This window comes from Coloeus monedula (genome assembly GCF_965178545.1).
Source record: "Coloeus monedula genome assembly, chromosome: 8".
NCBI classification, from domain to species: Eukaryota; Metazoa; Chordata; class Aves; order Passeriformes; family Corvidae; genus Coloeus; species Coloeus monedula.
Window position 1 is genome coordinate 28,587,101 of NC_138788.1, and position 19,852 is coordinate 28,606,952.

The 19,852-nt window shown below is 39.3% G+C and overlaps 1 protein-coding gene across 2 annotated transcripts in view; it reads left to right on the forward strand.

Moving 5' to 3' along the window:
- Positions 1–19,852, forward strand: part of ADD3 (adducin 3) — a 92,963-nt gene that overhangs the window by 16,562 nt on the left and 56,549 nt on the right. For both annotated transcript variants that reach the window (XM_082286606.1, XM_082286605.1), the window contains exon 2: positions 16,719–16,764. The gene's annotated coding sequence lies outside the window, so the exon portion shown is untranslated. The remainder of the gene's footprint in view (positions 1–16,718; positions 16,765–19,852) is intronic.

Sequence of the window (19,852 nt, forward strand, 5' to 3'; positions counted from 1 at the left end):
AGTCCATATTAAATGGATTCTCTGCCAACAACATCTGGTTGCACTTTATGTACGTGTTTTCTTTCATAGAGAAAGCAAACCATATGACATAACCCCAGTCAGATAAAATGGTTGTTTATAATACTTTGTTTATTTATATAGCACCACGAGATGAAATACATCTTCATCTGAGAAACCTTGCAGCAGATTACCAAGGTGAGCAGATGACATCTGCATTTCCAGATGGCTGGTCTGGGGCACTGTGTTGTGTGGTTTATAAACCCTGCTTAAAGTCATATAAAATTAGTAGCTGAATTTGCTAATTGAATGGGGGCTAATAATTCCAGGTGCCTTCATGGGGAGTGTCCCACACCCTGTAGTGGCACGGCGATGCTGGAAGTGCTCCTGATGCATTGCATGGGGTCAGAAAGAACAATACTATGCAGTGACAAACCTTCACAGGCACAAGGCCTTTTAGGACTGGTAGTAAACCCCTGGTACTGGTCTCTGCTAGGAGTAAAATTTGAGAGCAGTGATTTGCTTTTATTAAAATAGACATCGCTGCAGTTGCTGTGCTGAATATGAATTGTTCAGACTAATTTCAGCAGCTTGATCTTAACTGTGCTCTTAAAAGTGGCTTCTTTGCTAACAAAACAAGCTATCTGTGGGGCTTGTAGTGGTCCAGCCTGGACTCACCTGTTGGGTTCCACTTGGGAACAAGTCAAAAGATACAAACTGGAAATAGCTTGCAAACATCAGAGGTGTGATATCCTGTTTTAAAAAGTGTTGGGTTGTGATGCCCTGGGAGCAGGGGGAGCTATGCAGTGGGGTTTCAGCTGTTGTAATCCAAACGAGATCTCAGCACACGCCTGCCAAGGAATTGAAGGGTGTCAGCCGTGTCTTTGTCACATGGAAGTTGAGCCACCTGCAGCTGTAGGAAAAGCTGTAGATGAAGCTGTGTTTAACTGATCGTGTATGGTACTGTACTCCTGAATTAGAGATATTTGAAAGGAGCAATTTCCATGTAGGCCAGCAGTTATTTCAGAAACAGCTTCATGTATCAAAAGCTTGATGGGAGCTTTTCTACTCTGCCAGACCTTGTGTGTTAGTGAGGAGCATACTGGGGAGGGAGGCAAGTGTCATGTGCTGCAGGGTTTATTTCTTCCATGAACAAGCTCCTATCAAATGTGCACAAGGAAAGAGCATTTTGACAATTGTACCCAGATAAAGTATCCTTGTGTGGTTAATGATCTCGACTGAGATGCAGAGTGTCTTTCATTTTGGATTTTTTAACCAATTATTCATACACTAAGGTTGCTTAGAATATGCAGTAGTCAACAAGTAATAATTTATTTGACACTGCATTGCAACTGATTAACTTTCCTGTTAACAGCATAACTTCTTTCTTTGAGTCAGCCAAAAAAAATGACAGTGGTTTAGAATAGATTTTTCTTGCACAACCCAAACAAACCAGAAATTTAAATACTGTGGCTATTAGACCTTTTAAAATTAGGCACCCTAATTAACAGAGCTAAACATGACTTAATTACTTAATGTAATTAACAGAGTATCTATTACCTTTTTAGTTGCTAAGCTAAAAGGTTTTTACTCAAGTACAAGCTTTTGCTGTGCATGATGACCCTTTAAAGGCTTTTGGGACTTTATCCAGCTGGCAGCTTGGCATTGCTGAGCAGATGTGGCTGGTCTCTGGAGAGCTGATCTCTGCTGCTTAGCTTTATTAATTCCTGACATTCACATTGATCTGTGGGTCCAAACAAAAGTAAAGAGTCTCAGGTGGAAGTGGCATAATGTGTCACTTCCTGTTGGCCTTTTCCTGCTATTTTCAGGACATATTTTGGTATTATTAGTCTTAGCAGCTCTTATTTATTTTAAGTGCATGTGCATGTTTTACTGTTTCTTGGCTTCATGTTCCGTTCTTGGTGATTCATAAGAGCATCAAAACGCACAGAAATCATGTTCTCAGCACTTTGGAAGACCTCTCCAAATAATTCTGCACACTGGTTGTTCACAGGAAGCAAGTGGGCGTGCTGGAAGAGCATTCAAGTTTCCCGAAAGTGCTCATGATCACTGAGGAACTGCTGTGCAGCTCCCTTCTGAGAAGCATTCTTCACTTCTTCCAATTATTTAATAATTAAAATATTGAGGTTGGGAGGAAGTACATTTTCCTGTAATAAGGACAGGTGGTGTTGAAAAAGCAATTGAAGATGTGTGCTGATGGATTGAAATTTGATTTTTCCTGAGATGTAATTTATATCCATAAAAAGAAAACCTCGTAGTAAGTTTGGCAATAATCTCAAATCACAAGTGACAGATTTTTCTTTCTGTGGGGAGAATTGTAGTCAGATGTTCTGTGCATGGGAAGTCTTTGTGAGCCACCCATCAATGTACTATTATCACAGTATTAAAATGAAGGTGTTTTTTTTTTTTAATGTTTGTCAAATTCAAGGGCAAACATGAGGAGTTTATGAATAAGAAGAGTGTGACCAGATGCTGGCATGTTGGAGACACTGATCACAGGCAGTTGCAGATGGGGATCTGAAGGTTACAGTGGAGCATGCCAGTGGGCTGTGGGTTTCCCCCTTCAACCACACTCTGTCACAAATAAACACGGGAATTACTGCAGCAAAGGCTCTGCACTAACGCACGTTGCTGACCTCATCCCAAGAAACACACAGCACTAGCCAATTTCTGATATAGTTTGGGAAAAACACTTATTTAAATACTTACTGAAAACAGATGTTTGGGAGTTTTGTTGGAGTATAATTATTAAAGTCTTCTAAAAAACAATTTTAAATCCTTAACTGTAATTATAGTAGCTGATAGTTTATACCTTTCCAATCCTTGGTCTCCAAAGCCGTGCTTTGATAATTTCTCCAAAGGAAGCACTTGCTGGTCAGAAAGTTGATTCAGATTGAGACCACCCAATAGTCACTGAGTAGAAGTCATGGCAATATGTGTGTTTTCATTTAGTATAAACATTTTTAACTTAATGACTTCCTGTTTCTAAGGATGAGAATAATCTTGCTTAAAGAAGGAGGAGGAGGAATATTAAAACAGGAAGCTTGTGTGCATGACTGCCCTTTGCTAGTAAGCCTATAGGAGAAAGCTCATGAGATATTTTGATAATTGCAACTTGCAGTTCCTAAGGTATTTGTCAAGTGGTTATGGTTGTTTTCCTACAAACACACAAACTTCTGCATTTTGCCAACAGAAAGTAATGAGAGTTTGATGAATGGAACAGTAAATGAAGAATGAGTGGATGTCCAGGAAGACAGAGAGGGGACAATATGGACAGTGTTTTAAGTAGTGTCTTAATAAACGTTACACTGGATAGGATTTTTTTTTAAGTAGGTAACAAGTCCCTGTTTACATTTTGAAACCTGGTCTGGATAGGAAGATATTACTATAAGAGAGTAAAAAGAAAAGCTTAGGTAAAACCTCAAGATCAGACTTGAATTTGTTGACTGTTTTAATGATTCAAGTTGAAGATGTTTGTTTTAGTTTTGTTCTCTTTCCTAACTGGATTTGATGTACAAGTTCTCAATGCGACCGCCTTGTAGAAGTAGCACATGAAAGTGGCTGTTTTGTTTCTTGAGTTTAGCAGCTTCAGCGGTGGATAAAAGTGAGTTGCAGAGATAGGTAAGGGCTTGTGTAAATTGGCTGAGGTGCATATGCTCAGGAAACCTTACACTTCTGTAGTATTGTTTTGTTTTAGACCTGGGTGTGGATTAGTTCTGCTGGCCTTCAACATGTATCTCATGCAGTCTTGCATCACCATTTAATGTTTGATCAGCACATGTTCCCTTCCCTTCCCTTCTTTTAAGTAATTTTTGTTGAAGGGATCAGAGTGCGTGCAATAAATGCCTTTAGCCTAAGCGGAGGATCTTGTTAGAAATGTGGCTACTTAGAGGTGACTTTGAAAAGTTGTGCATTTATTTTCCTGTATTATTACTTTCATAGATTTTCTTCATACCTTAAAACTAATGCAACCTCAACATGAAATTTAGTATCTTGTGTTTTATCTGTAAGTGGCAAAAGGTGTTAGAAAGCAAAGCCTGGGTGGGAAGTGAAGACTGCTGCACCATACAGCAGATAGACTTCCTTGTTGCACTTACACCTCTCACCCACTGTTAGCCATAGTTGCCACTGAAATTCTTTATTTTTGATTTCCAGCCTCAATTTCTTAAGTTGTGGAACTGTCTCATTAAAGGCCTAATCTCCCCTTAATAACATTGTCGTGAAATAAGGTTTTACACTTGCAGAAATTTGCCTTAATAGCACGGGCAGTGGTATGAGGAATTTTTTAGTACCAGGCAAAGGAGACAGCAGTCGTTTCCACTGCCTCCCTGGCATGTCTAACCTGGGCATTCTCATCTGTTCAGTTTTAGCCCTTCCTTTGGTAGGTCACTTGATTTCTGCATGGTTTGCTTGCTGTGTTAGGAAGAAGTAGGCTGAAATGAAGAAAATTCTACCTCCTAAACATGCCTGGAGTGCATGCCAGGCCTCATTTCCACAGCAGGCATTAGGAGGTTACTTGCTTGCTCTGGGTATGCCTTTCTTCCTCTCTCTTTAGCTGGTAAGTGCTCCTCAGCACAGGAGCTTTTGACTACAGCCTCACTTTATAGACATTTTATATACATTTAATATATTATATATACATATAAATCCCATTGAATACAGAAGGTAATCTTAAAGAAGTGTGTTCTTGCCTAAGAAGAGATCAAAGTTATTTGATGTTTCCATGTTGTGTTTACAGCTAAAACCATTGTTCTGATTTGCATTCAGAGTGATGCATATGACAGGCCATTATCTGGAGTATTCAATGTGTATAATTAGGCATTTCCTTTCTTTTCCTTTCAGCGTATCTGTGCAGGATTTTAAAAATTTGAAGTAAAAATGATCTGTGCACTTTGATACAGCATTTGCATAATTAATTTGAGAGGTTGGTCAGAAGGATTTATTTTGAAGCTTTTGTGCCTAAAATAGTTCCATTGACTTATAGATAGAGATGGGTATTGATGTGCATTCTGCAGTGGAATAACACAGTGGAAATAATACCGCAGCCTCTGGTAACATAATTGGGATTTCAGGGCTGGGCTCTCACCTCTGGCCTGCTGGCCTTCATGCAAACAGTTTCAGAACCAGACTCTTAACACTGAGGTTTTGAGGTGTATTGATGTTTTTGTTTGAAAGGAAGTTGTCACTGCCCAAACTAGCACAGCAACTCAAGGAGAGTTCCCTCTCAACTTGAAATTAGCCTCACTCAAACACCTGTATTGAAACTGCTTTAGAAACGTTTTATTTTCAATTCACAATTTAGTTTTCATTTACTGTAGAGGAGACCTGTATTTATATTGAAATGTGAATTTAAGATAATTTAAAAAACAAACAACAAACCCTGTGTATACTCAAACAGAAATTGTGTTGCTGCATTGTGAGGATGATGGATAAGAATAATTTTCCCTCTTGCAGACAGGTACACGTGTGCAACCTCTGTTGCTAAGCAGTGGGTTATGTGGCTGGTTGATAGGAGGAATGTTTCATTTCAAAGTTTAGGAAGTGCACCGTGTACCTCTGAAGTTTTAAATTCTCCAAAGAATTCTGATTATTTTGGCCTGGAGGATCTCATCATCTGGAGTTCCCTGGTGTAGCTGCCCTTTGGGCCTGTCTGCATCCTGAGTGCAATCCCTGTGTGTAGGGTGCAGCACCAGCTGGGGAAAGCATCCAGAACAGCCCCATGCCATCGGGCTTGGAGGGATGCTCTCCAAAGTCCAGTGCTCATCGCTGCAAGGAAACCTGCCTAGCATTCATGGTGTGGAAACCTCTCTTGAAAATCAGCACCTTTTACCTGACCCACTTTGAGTTCTTGGACAGAAAAGTTTTCTGCCTCACTAGTTAAAGATTTGTTTTCCTTCTGAAAGAGGAACCACGAGATGTGGGCAGTCAGATTTTCTAAAGTCATAGCAGAGCCTCTGCACGCACGAAGGAGCAGACTATATTAGGTGCCAGCTGTATTATTTTTAGTGTCCCTTCCTGCACTGTGGTTGAGAGGAGCAGGCTGGCAGTGGCCGTGAGCTGGCGAGCATCCTGCTTACACCTCTGTGCTGCCCCTGCTCAAACAGATGCATGTGCCTCACCGGTCAGGCTGCCAGTTAAATTGCTGGTTCAGGATGCTTAAGATCCAATCCCTTAATCGGTTTGGAGGAATTTTGCTTCATGTGCCTTCTGCAGCTGATGCTGTGTTTGCTACAGAAGCAGCACAAACGCAGAAATTTTGTCCCTTGGATTCTGCCCTGTTTCCTTAGAAACTAATTTCATACCATAGCTGCAGACTGAGCATCAAGTCACTTCTTGTTCTCTGTGTTAGAAACATGTAAAATCAAACTGAGGCAGACTAAGTGCAAATATATTAGTCCTCACTTCTTTGCAGATTCTTCTCTTCTTTGCAGCGAATATTCTCCTACTGATAATTTTTCAACTTGGATGCTCTAGAGAGCAGGGCCTATTAGGCTTTGATTGCTATTCCTTTGATTAAGCTGTGAGGAGTTGTCACTGCTGGAAGTAAAACTTATTTTTAGTAGCTTGCATGAGACGTTCAGCTTGTGTCTCAAGAAGAGGAAGTTCAAGATTGCCTTATTGTTTATTGTCCATGTCTTCACTTCAAAAAGAAAAAATATTGCAAATTTTGGGGAAAATTTGAACAGTGTGAAATCACATGGAGGGGAGAAGTCCTTTTTAGTGGAGGTATTGCTCAATTGATAACAGATATCCTGGGGTTTTGTTTCTGATAAGTAATTTGGCTGTGCTTCCCTAAAGCAGAGATATGTTGCATCTTCACAACACTTAACTGCTTTTAATGACAAACCATGTTTATTCGTACTGCTGGTCTTTTGTGAGTTTTGGAGATGAGGAGGAAAAAACTGGGAAGGGACAATGTTGAATCATTCTAGAAACTGGCAACTGTAAAAGAAAGCAAGCAGAATGTGGTAGTGTTTGGGTGAGTTATTTCAGTAGTTATTTTTTCATGTGGGCATATTCATTACATTTTTAATTCATTGTTACCTCTCTGCTGTGTACTTCCTCCTCTAATAAATTTACTGTGGTTGTGGTATGCAGCCTCCCATACATCTGTAATTGAACTTCTACTCCTTGGTATTCCAGAAGAGCTGCTGAAGAGACAAGAAGATACTTAACATGATCATTAAAAGTCATTATGCCTCTGAAGGGTCACTTTGTTGAATTAAATTCAGAAGCTCAGCTTGAAAATAAACAACCGTAGGTAGTTCTCTTTAAGCAAACATCCCTCTAGAAAGGTATTTTTCTTCCTAGTAAGTGTTTTCTAATTTGTTACACTGTAGTTCCACTATAAAAAAAAAATTAAATAGAAATATTCAAAATAGGCATTTTCCCCTTATACAGGTATTAAATTAGCTCATTAAACTGAATTAATATTTTAACTTAGATGTTTGGGTCAAGCATTGCAAAGCATTGAGGCTCTTCAATTCCTAGTTAAAGTTAGCTGAATGTCAAGCATTGCTCATTGCTTTCATTAATTTTCCCTGTAACAAAGGTACCAATCTGGCTTTCATTTAAACTTGATGCAGATTTCTGGTGCATGTCAAGTGGAGCAGAGTAAATCTGCAAAATAGCTTTTAATGATAAGCTATAGTTGATTACCTTTGATTGAAAGAGATAGTGTGCCCTGAAAATAGGGTTATAAAATACTAAAAGGCACACATATACTGCAGCTCAGATAAAATAAAAAGTAGGTGGGGCTTAAGGACACATGGTTGAAAGTAAAACCAGTTTGAGGTGGTTTCTTGTCTTCTGCAGCTTATGCTTTTTCTTCAAGTTTCCTCAGTACATTGGATCAGCAGTGTTGGGAGAGGGGTTGGAGCACAGATATTTTGATGAAAATGCAATTAAAACATGTTGCATGCTCCTCTGTTCTGGACGAGCCAAGATGCAGCAGTTGCTGCCTGGGGGAGGGTTACCATTAAAATGGATACAAGTTCAAAAGTAAATGTTTGTCTGTGTTCCTTTTAAAATTTGGCTCTGATCTTAGTTTGGCAATACTTCATTTTATTTGCAAATCTGTCACTTTTACTGTCTAAAAACACTTTGGTACTGATTCGGTACTGATTTGGTACTTCTAATCCATCATACATGAACTTTCATGCTGTTCATAAGGGCTTTTGTGAAGAGAGGGTGAAAACTGAGGGGAAAAATAATAATTTCTATTTTTAAAATTTTTTTTTAAGGGCAGCAGTAGGAAATGATAAGCGAAGAAGTTGTGTGACATCAGTAGAGCTCATGAGGGAGATTGAGTGAGGTCCCCAGCGAGAACAGCAGTTTTTTGGAAAAAATAAGAACTTAGAAAATAACTATGGAGAGAAGACAGAAAGATAGCAAGGAGATTTTCTTTGTTCATGAGCAAGTTTGACTTTCTTCCTGGTAATGTAAATACAGTCCAGATGGCTGGAAAGTACAAGATGCTCCCAGGGGTTAGGGTGGAGGTTGGCTGAATTAAGCTTTGCAGAAGTCAAAAGTGAACAAGTGAGATACAGAGGGGTTTTTTTTAAAAAAAGCATGGTTGGCTTCTATTCTTTGTCAGGTTTGGGGGCTGGATTGACCATTTCATGAGCATGATTAAATAAAAGAATATAAAGAGGCAATGTTTCTGTTTATAATGTCATAATAAAGTAGGACAAATACCTATGAAAATGTATTTTTCTTTCACCAGTGGAGTTGGTCAGTTTGTAAACAAATAATAATCTCAACTTCCAAATACAGCTTGTTCTAATAAATAAGGGTATTTTGGAGATGAAGAAAAGTATTTCAAGATCCCTATGTACACTGAACATTATTGGCTTTGCAGCAATAATTTGGTGTCATGAATGCAGCTATGGCTCTATCCATAAGTTAATGCTGGAAAAAAATAATATACATGTGAAGTTTATGTTGCAAAACATCTGATCATCTGTTGTCAGGCAAGGATTCCTCGTGGGTGGTTTTGTCCTGTCTTGATGCAACTGGGCTAATTGCCCCACTAATCACCATTGGGAGCATGGGGAAAATCCTCTCCAGCCGCTTCAAACTTCAGCTGCAGGTCTTCATTTTTATTTCCACTATTCTCTTCCTGTTTGCAGGCACAGTATGAGGCAAGTTTTGACGATCTCAGAAAGAGCTGCAGAGTGCCAGTAACCTTGCTGCAAATGCTCAGATGTAATGTTGCTGCAGTAGAATGAGAGTAACACTTCAGAGCTGAAAGACAAAGCTGTGTGTGAGTGCAGTGAAGAGGTACTGTGGATTTGATGGCTTGCAAATAAAACCAACGTAGCATTACAGGAAAAGGTGAGATTAGAAAGGAATCAGTGGCGAATCTCGGGTGGTTGAAGCATCAATTTAGCAAAAATCACTTCTTAGTAAAAACATCCTGAATGGACACTTTTTAGGGCTGAAGTGACAAAGGCAGCTTGCAAAAAAAAAAAAAAAAAAGCTGAGAAGTTAAACATAGCTTGAGAATGTGCTAGGTCTCACTTTTACTTTATAGGAAAAAGTGTATGGCAGGAGTCCCTATGAATCTTGCCTTGCTTTGTATCCTTAGGCAGACTCCTACTGTTATACCAGTATTATAACAGTGAATGTTTAAGTGCATGTTTTACATGTTAATCTGATGAGAATGGAGTCTCAAATGCACATACCTGAGTGAGTTGGGAAGTCGTTCTTTTTTCCTTGTGTGGGAGATGGAGACCAAGGGAGCAAAAGTCTTCCTCTCTGAAGTGCCCGTTCCTTTCTTGAAGCTTTGATGCTGTGTTGGGTCTTATGGGCAGAATTGGAGGTGGATGGTCTGTGTACAGCACCAAGAAGTTGCTTCCAATTGTGCATTTGAGTTGGTTGGCCAATACAATATGTCTGGGCAGTTCTCCGGCAGTGGAAGAGGAAGGGTGGGCTGGTGGTGCTGGCAACAGAATGCAGAAGCAGCATGGAAGGGGGGGAGGGACTTGCAATGGGTGGAGGGTAGGATTTCTTAAAACCATTAGTAGTCGTGGATTTTTGGAAGGAGTATGTATTGCTAGGAGTGGGATCCTGCAAACTCCAAGGTAGGAGTGATTGGAGTGGATGGTTTCTGGGGAGAAACCGAGAGCATCTTTGAAAATGACCATGATGCATTAGTAGGTGAGGTTAGAGGACAGTAATGAGACTGCAGTAAAAGCTAATAGGTTGAAGTTAACACTGAAAGATTGGTAGAAAATGAGAGATTTTGTTATCTCAGGGACAAGAAGAAAGCAGGAAACCTGTGTTAACCAAAGGCGAGAAAGGAGTCATGCCAGGCCTTCACATTTCATTTTCCTTTTAAAAAGGAATGTAAGATATTTTTTCTTTCAGGAGAGATTTAAAATCTGAGAAGCCTCAATACAACAATGTATGTGAAGTGAGACCGAAAAAATACAAAATGGGGGGAAAAGGTTCAGGGGCATTAAATAGCAAGTGAAAAACACTAGGTGTCTTTTTCTTCACAGTTGCCCAAACCTTGGACATAGCTTGAAAATTATTTTGCTTAAACAGATTTGGTGTAGCTTTAGCATATGCTTTTTTCATTTTTTGTCATGAAGGCTAAAGGAGCACTGTCTGCCTCCTCTTGACAGGCTTTTTGAAGCTGCAGTTAGCACTGGTTTGAGGTACCTGTTACTGAAAGAGATGCAGTATATTAACACACACCTTCTCACGCCAGTTTCAGTAGGGACCTCACCTCATTTGAAGGAAGCAAGAGGAGCAGAAGTATATAATGCAGAAACCATTTCTCTGAGGCCAGTTAGAAGGTCTGTTGCAAAAAGCAGTCAGATAAGGCCATTCAGATGATTTCTGACAGTGCCATTTCCCATTGCTTTATGTGAAAATTTAATAATGAAGTTTGTAAAATACCCCACCTGAAACTAATTTTATTCTTGCTGAGAAACAGTCATTAAGATAGATTCCAGACAGCAACTCTATTCTTTACAACACTGAATTGCTGAGCACTGGGCCTTTGTTAGGGGGGGTTTATCAGGTGACAAAGCTAAAATGAGATAGCCAGTATTATTATAAACTATAACGCATAAGGTGAGTGTGAATTAGTACCTTCATTTTCCTATGTATTTATTTCAGCCAGAAGTTGTAATTAAAGTTTTTCAGTTACTCTTCAATAGCTTTGATTTGTAATATTTTTCTGAAATCAGTCTCTGCCTCCTTACCAGCACCAAAGCTTTTACTGATTGTGGTGCTAATTCAACTTGAGTATGAATGTTACATACATTTTGCCCGATAGTTTCTTACCATTCTGAACATGCATCTTGGTGCAGTGACTGTAGGAAAAATTAAAAGTGAACCAAGCATTTTAATGAAAACCAGCAAATAATTTCTTGCATCACTTGGTGTTACTATGTTCTAATTATGGTAATCGTGGTGTGCTTAACTACTGCCTTGCTTTACAGTCTGCAGAGTTTGGATACTTCTCTGGCATCACCAGGGAGATTAAATTGAAAAGTTTTTGGTGCATATTTTTTTCTTAGGATGTTGACAGCAGAAAAAATAAAAGATAGTTTTTGAGTAGTGTTCTAAATCTCAGCACACTTGGGCGTATCAGCTGAAGTGGGGTTTTTGTATCTAGTTAAGATAATAACTGGAAAAATAAGTTTTCCTCTACTATTATAATTAAACCAAGCTGTTTCTTTGTATAGTTTGTGTTTAGAGCTTCAGAATCATCTGAAAAGGAGGGGAGGTTTCATGTGTTTGTAACTTCAGAAAAGTCAAATTCTCCAAAACCAACAGTGTGCTGTGATGAAAGGTCAGCTTTTGAGAGTTCAGTGGGCATCTCTTTGAAAGAAAAGATCAAGAGATGCAGTAATTTAAATAAAGCTAGCTTGAAAATTTTAGCTTCTGGTTTAGTAACTCCTGGTAACTGGTTTTGTTTGTGAAAATATTATGGGATGTAGCTGCTATTTTATCACTGATCTCAGAAGACTAAAGTACGGTATAGACGTTCCCTTTATGATGGTGACCTCTTCCTCTGCAGAGTTGTTGGAACCAGTTTGTTGTCAAAGCCTTGTGGCCCTGTTTGTCCACATATGGGACACTGAAGCCATGTTTCATTCTCCTTTTAGAAGAGCATGGAGGATTTTTCCATGTTCCCTCTTGAATGGGGAATTCCAAAATTTGAAATCTTGTAAGAGTGGTTTCCTTGACTACAAGAGTAGTGATCTCTGTGCCATGGATTGTAAGCACTTCCATAGAAGCAAAGTCTTTTTATGTCTCTATCTGAAGTTAAGACATTTGTCTGTCTTTTCCACCATCCAAAATTCTTGACTTGTTTGGCAAACTAACTCGGTAAAGCTTTGTCTTTCATTGGCTTTGTTTGTTTTGGTTTTTCCTTTTGAAAATGATTTGGTCTCTTTGTAGCACATTCCAGTTTTGTTCTGCTTTTATGGCTTATTCCTCTTGCTTTCCTTCAGCTAGAATGGAGAGAATTAAGTGCAGTTGTAGCTCTGATTAAAATCTTGCCTTAATTGAGTTGCAAATTTGCAATGACAGATATTGGTCAGGGTGCTGATGTAGCACCTTTTACCATTCCTGGTGCCTTCCTGTATTCTGACAATACTCTGTTTTTACAGTTGCTTATGTTGATTTATCCTCTATTTCTCTCCTCACGGCATGAAGTTCAGCACAGAGTGTAAATTACTTTCTCCGTGATAGTGACTTCTTAATTATCTGTCAGGAAAATTAAGTCTCTTTTTAAGTCCTGTCTTGCCTTTCCCTTGAGGTGTCTCTGATACTTGGTCTCCTCGTGTAGGGTCTGGTAGACTGTGAGTTCTGAGCGCCATTGCTGTACAGATACACGAACATTTCCAGCTTCCTTTGGAGGGATTCATGGTGTCGGTTGGCAATGCTTAAATAATCCTAAATGGGGAAGGTGGTGAGGAAATCTATCCATTAGATTTACACGGGATATTTTGTAAGGTACAAAGAGTAGCATTGCTTTTCCTTTCACTCACTCAGTTGGGTGCCAGCCCATGTTTTTGTGCCTTGCTAGGCTCACCTGCCTTACTTTCAGGGAATGCTGTGGGAGTGAGTCTTGTTACTGATACGCTGAGTTATGGTTGGGGATAGGGGTCTGTTTCTGGTTGACGTGGATGCTAACAGTATTTAGGGGAAATTCAACAAATAAGTAGAAAATCGCAGTTTTGTTTAGTCGAAGATGCTAAATAATTAGACAGAAGTTCTCTCTCTAACCCCTAGGAAATTATGTTTTTGTTAAGTTTCTCAGGTGCTGATTTATAGGAAAGATGTCTTGTGGCCCTGGTATGACAGTTCTGTATTCTATTATATCATCTATTTTGTATGCTGAGTGCTGAGAATGGAAAAGATGGAAACATGGTTAGATTGTCAGTTGTTTCCAATGAAGAAATCTGTTTGGTGGAACTGTTTGCATTCCTGTGGTCAGCAGTATAAGGAAATACCATGTTATGAAAAATTCCCAATTGTTTCCTTAAGGGCTCTTAGAGTTGCACAATCTTTTGATGGTTTTGTTTGTTAAAAAAAAAAGAACTTAGTTGCCAGCTCTTCAGTTTGGAACTCAAAATTCTCTTAAATATTTACTAGAGCTTTGCTTTTGTACTCAAGGTTTGGATTCAAACCAAAGTGTATTTTCCTAATGCACACTGATCAGCCATTATGAGTATCTGAGGAAGATTATAATCTCATTCTAGGGCATCTTTCTTTGGGATATCCCATCAGTTCCTGGACTATCCATCATTGGATTACTCATGGTTTCTGGATGCAGCTCTAAAATGTTACTTCTCTAAGAGAGGGAGAGGTAGCTCTCAAGTTACCAAGTGGCTTTTGCACTTCAATTCTCAAGAAGATACATGGTATTTCTGGCACACAAATTCTTTTGTCCTATAGGCTGAAGCCCTCATTTAGCATTTTATTTGTACTTACATTTTCAATATCCTGTTAGGATTTGTGTAGTATATCTGATTTCTGACATACACAGTTATTCAGATGTATTTGCAAATTTTTTCGAAGCTGTTCAGTATCTGTCTTACTGCTGTCATCTCTTGAGTTAAAATCCATCTCTCTTCCTAATTTATTAATCCAAGAATGTATACTGTTGTTATTTTCCCTGATCTGAGAGCTGACTCTCAGTTTGTTTTTTGATGTGTGACTCTTACTCCTTTTCAGATTTTCTTTTTCCCATTCTTGATATGATCTGCATCCTTTATTACTGATTGTATAATTTTATTTTGGGCATAGAGGCATTTAACTGATGAACAAGACCTGAGAATGTGGTCTAAACAATGCAAAGTGCAGTGAAGACATTTCCTGACCAGTGCCTGTGTCAAAGTTTCTTGCTCATACTCCAGGGGTGGGTAGAATGGAATGAAAGACCCTGGTGGATTAAGCAGAGGGAATTAAGTCATGGCACTACATGGCAGAATAGTTTCATAATGGTCAAGTCTTTTTTATTGTTGTTTTAATACTGAAAATTTTGAATTGGGGAGGGATGAAGAGCTTGTGGAAGTGCGTTGAGCGGTAATATGGAGAAGGGATGTGGAGAAGAAAGGGATTGTAACAAAGAACTTGTGACAAAGGACAGGAAAAAAATTTGCTCAAAAGCATATGATGTCTGGAGTGTCACAGTTTCTGGCTTTCTCCCAGACTGCCTCCTTCTACTGAGAGCTGTAGGATCTCCAGCCTCTGCAGTGCCCAGAGATGGGGACACAGCTGAGCAAGGTGCCCATTGCTGTCCTGGGGCTACACTGGCCCCCCTGGGAGGGAGCAGTGCTGTGCAGCTCCAGGGAGGCTGAAGTGGTATCAAACACCATCAGATATGGGCACCTCTATGTTCTGCAAACCAGTGCTATTAGACCTGAAGCTAGAAAATTGGAGAGACTATTAAATTTTCATGTCTGAGAGTAGTCTACCCATGCCCTCTGGAAACAGTAGCTGCTAGCCTGGAAGAGAGTCTCCTCTTGCCTGTGACGGCTATGCTTAAAATAACATATCAGAAGCTTGCGTAAAAATAACTTTCCCTTATCTCTAACAGTGTGAAGTAGATGAAAAATAAACTGTACTCATGCCAAGAATAAACAGTCACGTTAGAGTGTTTAAATTCCTGATGCTGTGGCGTACTCCTGCTCTAGCATGGCATTTTGATGCCAATGCATTTCTTCCTCTTTCCCCAGTCACTGCCATCGCTTTGGATGCTCTGCCAGGGAGCAGTTGGCAGGACAGCAAAATGAGCAAATATGCCCAAACCCCATGTAGACCACCTAGGGAGAGAATTCTGTCCCCTAAATCTCCCCTAAATCTGTATTCCTGTCAGGTCTAAAAGCAGATGAAGTAGTCTTGTGGCTGTTTAACTGTATTACACCTGTAATGCTCTGTATAAGTACATTGTTCATTCCTAAAAGCAAAGTTGCTGAGCAAGGAATTGACTTTATATAAGTAAATAATTCAGGGAAAATAGACAATTTGAGCAATAACAAGATGCAATAACATCTTATTTTTACTTCTCTTAGAAGTTTGTTTTTTACTCCATAGTACCTGGTGATGATGGTGTCTTCCAGTAATTTTGTGTAATCCTACTTGCATTATTTTTGTGCACACTGTTTTTCTTGGAAGTCAGTTCTTTACTCCTGAAATTCATAGAGCATGTTGAATAATCCAGCTTTTAGTGATGATGGGAAATGGGATAACCAGCCTCCTGAAGTTGAAACTGGTGAAGTATTTGTAGTGTGATATGCTGAGAAGACCTAAGCAATAATGCTTGGGGATACTACAGTGAAGTCATGAAAGAGTAAAAAGGAAAAGCTGAGAATGGTTGAAAGAGTCTGTTACCACCTGATGAATTAAAATGGATTAACAAGTTGGTGAGAAGTACCAGCCTTGCCTGATGGTAGGCTGAGCTCAGTGTTTTCACAATGCATAAAATGTCTAACTTGCAATGTATAGATCTTAAAAAAGAAAATGTAGCGTATGTTTTGTACGCATGTATGAAATGAAGGAGTCTGGCCCCTGTCCCCCAGGAAATAACTGGTTTTTCTTGGTGGAGGAGCTGAGGGAAAAAGGAAGGTGATGGAAATAATTTGTCAGGTTTGACTAAGATAACTTCTGCTCAAAGGCTGTGAAGACAAAAGATGACAGAAGTAAACAGTTGCTATTTTATTTACTCAGTTTACTTTCATGCTAGAAGATGAATGCAAGAGGAAAACCCATTACTGCTCCGTGGTGGGAAAGGGTCAGAGCAGGGCAGTTGTTTCCGTACGAGCTTTGAGCACCAGCAGCTGTCAGTTTTCGAAGGGAGGTGTTGTGTTCCTGTCCTGGCTCTGCAGCTCAGTGGCTGCTCTGGAGTTCGGCTTCCTCAGGGCTAGAAGTGGAATTGTAGATTGTGGCGGTTATGCTCTACTTTAAAAATGTAGCAGGTAGTCAGGATTTTCTGTTTTGTAACCTGGTCTATGTTGAGATTCACAACTAGGCACTCTTAGATGAGACTTTCTCTTGAGATTTTTGTATATAAAAAATGCTTTCTATGATAACAAAATAAAATGTAATTCAATGAAAAATTCTGAAAAAGAGTTCAAGAAGCTAAATGAGTTGATCCTTTAAGTGTATAGTATATTCCAGTAGTGTTGAGAAACCTACCTGAAGTCAGTCATGTCTTTTTTTCTGTTTTACAGGTCAGCTATATTACTAGAGAGAAGGAGAGCTGTGGAAAAACTCAAGGTACCTAAAACATTTTAATGCCTGAATTCTTGCTGGGTTCTTGCTGTGGTGTTCTAGTGTAATGATATGAAGGGGGAAGAGGGAACTGAATCAGTAAATGGCCACTTTTAAAGTGATTTTGTTAAAAACCACAGACAAAATACCCATCACAATAATCTTATTAATGTTGTGCAGAGTACTTTTGTGGGATGAAGTTGGACCTCAGCTTTGGTGTGTGTGCAAGAGTCTGAACAAAGCTGCATAATATTTGCTCTAAATATTTTATAGAACTGCATAGACATAAGCATAGTGAGGTGTCCTGCAAGTTACAGCCCCAGTGAGGTGGATAATTCCCTCTTTGTACAGTGGGGTACAGGCACCAGCTGATGATAAATATCATCAAAGAGGAGTGAATGTGGTGCTTGGAGCTTTGACATTCTTCACAGCAGGCAGCTGACTTTGCTACCAGCAGTTAACTGCTCTGTCTACAGTTCCCAAAGATGCAAAAGGAGTGGTATGAAGATGGCAGAACCTGAGCAGCAGCCTGTATTTTACAAGTTGGAATTGGGGATTCTTGTATACATTTTTCAGACATTCTGTTAATGTCCTACAAGTGTATCTGTGGTATAGATAACATATATCATGTTGTGGTCTTTATTTTTATAATAATAGGCAGCAAACATTCTTACAGTGGAGTCTTTTAGGAATTGAGTGCCTAATCTCTTCTCTGAAGTATTTTTTGTCTACCACTCTTTTCTGTAGCTTGCCAGGTCTTTATTAAAATAAGACAGTGTTATAACTTGCGTTTTCATGTCTGTTATGTAACTAAAAAGACTATATTAAAATTATCCTAGTATTTGGATAGGGCTCTTTTGGGGGATTTTTCTTAGCTGGAGAAAGTTTTTCTCCTTTCTTTGCTGTGAACTACTGCCTGTGAAATGCTATGCATACCTTGCAAATGGAACGCTATGAGGCCGAAGCAGGGAAGGAGTCAAAATATTATCACTTCATCAAAACGGAAGGACAATGGCTTTTACTAATAAAAGCTGATTTTATAATTCTGTGCACTTCAAATTAAGAGGTGCTGAGCTGCCTTCTTCCACCAAGAGTGCATCAACTTGTTACTTGTGAGTAATGAAATAGTGAACTCTGGCACTTTCTGTCCAGTTGATGCTGAGTTTGCATTGTTTGTAGCTGTTTGGGTTGCTTGTGCCACACATGCAAAAGCAGTTTGCTACAGGTGAGGGTACAATCTATATGGAATTAATTTCTCAAATTTCTACTATTAATAGCTTTTAGAGACGTCAAGCATTTGCCTTTGTGATTGAGGGAAAAAATAATGGGTGTTCTCTTTTTGTTTGAAGAGTGTGAGAATTTAAAAGAAAGAGCAACTTACAGTCCTGGTAAAAATAAAATGTGTTCAGTTCTTGACCTGCTGGTGGGTAGTTATGCTTACATTGCAGGTGATACAAAACTATTCATGTCTGTTATTTGGACAGAATTGAAAATACAGGAGAGAAATCCTGTCCAAGAGCAAACCCAACATTGTTGTCACTGATGTGTTCATCTATAATGCCTTTCATTTCAAGAAACTGGGTCATTTTTTGGTCCTTTCACTTTGCTTTAAGATCATTCAGATCATTGCTTCCACATTTAAATTGAGGTTTTCTGTGATGCTTGGGGTATTGAAAATACAAGATCTTTTCCTGGGGTCTTGGGAGACTGCTAGACATGGAGCCCCAGTGTGGCTGCATTCCCTGCAGTGCTGGACTGGCTTCTCCTGTAGGCTCCTGGTAAGATGAGAAGCTGGCAAAAAGCATAAAAAGGAATTAATGTGTGGCTGGAAAAAAGATACAAGGGACTCTCAGACATTTTATCTGGCGTCTCCAGTGCTGAAGGAGAGGTTTCTATCACTTTGCTCATTTTAGACAAGAGATTTTGCTCCTGACATTTTTTTGCCCCTCACTGTGCAGAACCTGTCAAATCCTTTCCCTGACACTTTCTCCCCCGTCAGTCTCTCAGAAAGACTTCAAAAGAGATTTTTCCCAATTGCAAAAGGAACCAGGCATGGCCTTTCTTACTCACCCTGCATTTGAAGCATTGATAAGTAACATGTGGCTGACTCCAAACTGCTGACTTTCCCAGCCATTTAAGAAAACAGTTAGGAGTTTGGTTTTAAAAGAAACTACAGGATTGTTCTCCCTTCTTTGCAATTGCTCTTTTGTGTAACGTGCCCCAAGAGGTTTGATTCTTTTCTGTCTGAAGCAGTGAGAATTCACTACTGTCTTTCTGATTAACACATATTGAAAAGAAATGTCAAATTTTTAAAACTTTTCCATATGGGAAAGGTTTCTTTATTCATAATCTGTGTCACGCTCTTTGAGTTATAACTTTCTTTTTTTCTTTAATGCCTTTGGATATCACTGTTTGGAAGTGCCCTAGCAGAAAGAAAAATATTATTTTTAGAACTTGAGACTGAGTAAGAGGAGCCTGGAATCAAAATCTACTGTCTTGCATAATTGTTTAAACCTGCTACGCAGTTTGGCAAAGGTTCAGACTGAGAGGTCTTTTCCACAAAATGTGGTTGGGGCATCATCTTTAAAGACAGGGTATGCCTGAGGACAGCCCTGGTCCTTTTAATAAGAGTTAAGCTCACTTGAAAGGCCAGGCTGAAGATGAAGAAGAATGTAACCTGGGGAATTTTGAGCTTATTCAGTAACTCCAGTCTAATGCATCTCATTATAATGATGGGAGAACATGGTATAACAATGGCCTTTTTATTTCCTGCTCTGTCTAAGGAGCAATCTAAAAGTAAATTATACAAAAATACAGTAAGATGCAAGACTAACCTAAATCTGTTTTCCAATCTATCACCTGAATTGATTTTTCTTTTAAAAATAATCGCAAAACCCCAAGTTGTCCCTGAAATACGGATAGTGTGGCTGTATTACCCATTACCGTTTAACCTGGTCAAATAAAATTCAGTGTTGTCTCTTAGCTGATGGGAAAGCTGCACTCCCTTCAGGAATGTGTGAGGAGGTCTCAGATCTTGAACTATTAAAACGTTCAAAGGACTTGTTGGGGCTGTTTCCTGAAAACATGTCACAGA